We start from the raw sequence: 4,305 nt of genomic DNA on the forward strand, positions 1-4,305 counted from the left end.
TACGCAACTTCAGCTACGTGAATAACGTAGCTGAAGTTCGAAGTACCTTAGTTCGATCTTACCTCGGTCCACACACGGCAGGCAGGCTCCCCCGTCGACTCTGCGGTACTCCTCTCGTCTAGCTGGAGTACCGCAGTCGACGGTGAGCACTTCCGGGTTTGACTTATCGCGTCCAGACAAGACGCGATAAGTCGAACCCAGAACTTCGATTGCCAGCCGCCGAACTAGCAGCTGGGTGTAGACATACCCTAACATTGCAATGTTGGCACACCAAAGAAAGTCCTATCAAATTCTCATCACTTGAAAGGATTGGAGGATGCAGTACGATACCTCAGGGAATGGATAAACGGAGATAGGCACGTCCAACAAGGATAGGGAAGGCCCTGGTGGGAATGATGGGGGGGGGCAGCTAGACCTTGAGAAAGCTTAATCAGCAACATGAAAGAACAAGCACCCCAACATTAATCAACGCTGTCTGGTATGCAGATTTGACATTGCAGAATGGGAGCAATAGCCTCAAAGCAAAAGTACTCATGTTTAATATAAATCTGATAGTGTCCAAAATGCTCTCTCTAAGAAGGCAGTAGAGTTACTGTCACAGATCAGGGCAACTGCACCTGTGTTCCTCCTCCATGGGCTCTCATGCTCAGGCATCCACCCATCCCCTCTCTTGGCCAGAGATAAGTCTCACTCACTCCTGGCTGGGGTTTTTCCAGACTGCATGGTTCCCTGCCTACATTGTGATATGCTCAGCAAGCCAGACTGCCTAAAAAGGCCACTGTCTGCACTTTGCTTTCTCTTCAGAGGTTATGAAGAGTTGTACAATTGCTGCCAGTTACAAGTCACCACACAGCTCTTTTTAAGCAAGCACTTTTATTCGTAAGGTGAACACATTAAGAACATAAGAACAGCCATACTGTGTGAGATCAGTGATGCTTCTAGCACAGCATCCTGTCTCTGACAGAAGCAGATACAACAGCTTCAGCGGGATGCACAGATCAGGGCAATTTGGAGACCTCCACCCCTGCCTTCCCCTCCTGACTTCTAGTAGTTAGAGGTTTAGGGTCACCCCAAGCATGGGGATACATCCCTGACCATCTTGGCTAATAGCCATGGATAAACCTAACCTCCATGAACTTCTCCAATCCTTTTTTGAACCCAGTTATACTTTTGGCCATCACAACATCCTGTGGCAATGAGTTCCGCAGGTTGACTATCTGTTGTGTGGAAAAAGTAATTCCTCTTGTTTGCATTAAACCTGCTGCCTATTAATTTCATGAGGTGACCCCGGGTTTTAGTATTGTGGGAAAGGGTAAATAACACTTCTCTATTAACTGTTTTCCAAACCATTCATGATTTTATTGACCTCTATTATATCCACCCTTGATCATTTCTTTTCTAAGATGAACAGCCCTAATGTTTTTAGTCTCTCCTCATATGGAAGCCATAACCTTAATCAGGTCTGTTGCCCTTCTCTGAACCTTTTCTAGTCAGGCTTCCAGCTCCCAGCCATCACCTATCTTGATGACAAAAAACATATTAAAAATAATAGAAGAACCTACCTGCACATTAATAAGCTTACCAGAGATCTCCCAACTCCAACAAGGGCTCTGGCAGGAGTCAGTCCTTCAAACCCCAATGAATGTTTTTTCTGTGGTTACAAGTTCATAACAGCGTTGTCTCAGAACAAGCCCACCCATGAATCAGTTAGTCTTTCCTTTATACGGGTTAGGCCTTTGATCTTCAGCCTCCCGGAACAGGTAATCAGCAGGCAAAGGTCTTTTCCTCAAGCTGTTGCTTCAAAAGGCAGGAATTGTTTTTGTTCTTGTTTTTTTGCATAACCAGAGGCAAAGGGGGTGGGGAATTCCATTCACCTCCCCCTAGGTATTTCCCAGGAAATCCATTTCACACATATTGTCCCATAAATCCGTTCTTGTCTGACACATTGTTTGATATAGTCCTTTGACCACCCCAGCCCACAATAATACCTAAACCTTTCCTTTAATACAATGGACCCCAAACATATGTGAACTCAATTCAGTAGGGTCTCCCAAGGACATTGCGGGAAATTGCCATATCTGTCACCGCTACTATCAGCAAAATAGAGAAAAGATAAGTCCATTTGCCTTTTCTAGTAGATTTACAAAGAAATCTCCATACTGATCTCCTAATCAGTAAACAGTTCAGACAAACAAAGCTTTGCTGCCTTTGTTAGTTCAGGAGGCTATTCCACAACTAGACTTACAGGACAGTAACCACCAAGATCACTCCTCTTCTCTCCTTGTTTGTTGATTTGTTTTTTCCCCATTCTTTAGGTGCCTCCTCATTTGTCCATGATTTTTCAAAAATAATTGTCAGTGGCACGATACGTTCATTAGCCAATTCCCTTGATAGTGTAAGATGCGTCTCAGATGGTTAATTAGACATAACTTACCTTCTGCTACTGAGGGTTTCCACTGTACATGCTGTCAGTGAATTTTCCCTTCAAAGTTCAAAGGCATGGCTCCTTCTGCTGCAGGACTGACTGTGTCATCAAAAGAAGGATCTGTTTGTCAAAGTGATGAAGATGAATGATTAGCATCAGTTAGGTGTAGGGTTACCATATTTAAACTATTAAAAAAGAGGACCCTCCACGGGGCCCTGGCCCCGCCCATTTCCCACCCCCAGCCCTGCCCCAGCCCCGCCCCTTCCCCGCCCTAACTCCACCCCCTCCTCCCTCCCACTCCCAGCCACGCGGAAAGGGCTGCCCGAGCGCTACCGGCTTCACAGTTTGCCGGGCAGCCCCCAGACCCTGCTCCCCCGGCCGGCGCTTTCCCAGCGCAGCTGGAGCCCGGGAGGGGAAGCGCCCAGCTGGGGGCGCAGGGTCTGGAGGCTGCCCGGCAAACCATGAAGCCGGTAGCGCTTGGGCTTCTGGCAGCCCCTATGCCTCCGGACCCTGCGTCCCCGGCCCGGCACTTCCCCTCCCAGGCTCCGGCAGCACAGGGTCCGGAGGCATGGGGGCTGCCCAAAGCCCGTAGGGCTCGGCTCTTAAACAGAGCCGAAGAGTCGGGGAGGAGCAGAGCCGCCGCGGGAGGGGAAGTGCCCGGCCGGCATTTTCCCGGACATGTTCGGTTTTTTGGCAATTCCCCCCGGACAGGGGTTTGATTGCCGAAAAGCCGTACATGTCCGGGAAAAAACGGACGTATGGTAACCCTAGTTAGGTGTAACTCATTATCTCACATTAAGGATTTGCTCTGCCACATGGCATTTGCTGAGAAATCAGTTCTGATTCATGCCAGTATCACGTGTGTGATTTCTCCTCATACAAGATGCTGATGTGCTGTAGGAGACGGGCGACTCTAGGCACCAGGAAAGCAAGCACGTACTTGGGGCAGCCCATTTGCAGGGGCGGCAGGGATCCAGCATGGGAGCTGAGAACCAACAGGGGGCCCTGGGAGCTGTAGTTCCTGGGTTAGCTCCCTGCCTATAGAGCCAGCCTTGGAGCAGGGAAAGAACTACATTTCCCAGCATTCCCTTGGCCACTACCAACAGGAAAGAGGGGGAGGGAGTGGGAGTGAGGAAGCTGAGACCTCATGCTGCAGCCTGCTGTGAATGGAGAGCTGCACTGGGAAGGGCAGGGATACCATATTCAAATAATAGGACACTCCAGGGGGAGTTGGCAAATTCCCCATAGAAACAAAGAATGGAACAAAAGAATAATAAAGGCACCTCAACTTTTCCTCATTTATGTAGGACAGTCTTATAATATGCATCCAGATATCCTCCAATCACACAAGCTGAAAATTGTTCCACTTGACTGCAGTTCTGTAACCATAGGGGAACCAATCCTGTCTGTGTTCTGTGCACATCTAAAATTCCTGCTGAATGACCTGCCCTGGGAGCAAGTTACCAGTGACCCAGGGCTGGGGCAGCAGGGGGGTGCGGGTGGTGGGGGAGAGCCCAGGGCTGGGGACGCAGGGGGGTACGGCGAGGAGCCCAGGGCTGGGATGGGGGGCAGCCAAAATTTTTTTTGCTTGGGGCGGCAAAAAACCTAGAGCCGGCCCTGGTAGTAGAGCAAGGGAAGGCCAGTGCCACTCACAGTCAAGCTCATGTGCATCATCCACATGCTGGCTAGATTTCCTTTTACAGGTCTAACTGCATTCTTATATGGAAGAACAAAGAGTGTTGCCCTGAGCTTATATTAGATGTCAAATTTGTATTTGTGTGACTGTTAAGCTATTTAACCAGGAAATTTCACCAACTGTCCCTAGATAAGCTAGAAATATCCTCAGCGTGTATATATATATATATATATATATATATATA

This window comes from Trachemys scripta, chromosome 1, assembly GCF_013100865.1.
Source record: "Trachemys scripta elegans isolate TJP31775 chromosome 1, CAS_Tse_1.0, whole genome shotgun sequence".
In the NCBI taxonomy this organism is placed as follows: domain Eukaryota; kingdom Metazoa; phylum Chordata; order Testudines; family Emydidae; genus Trachemys; species Trachemys scripta.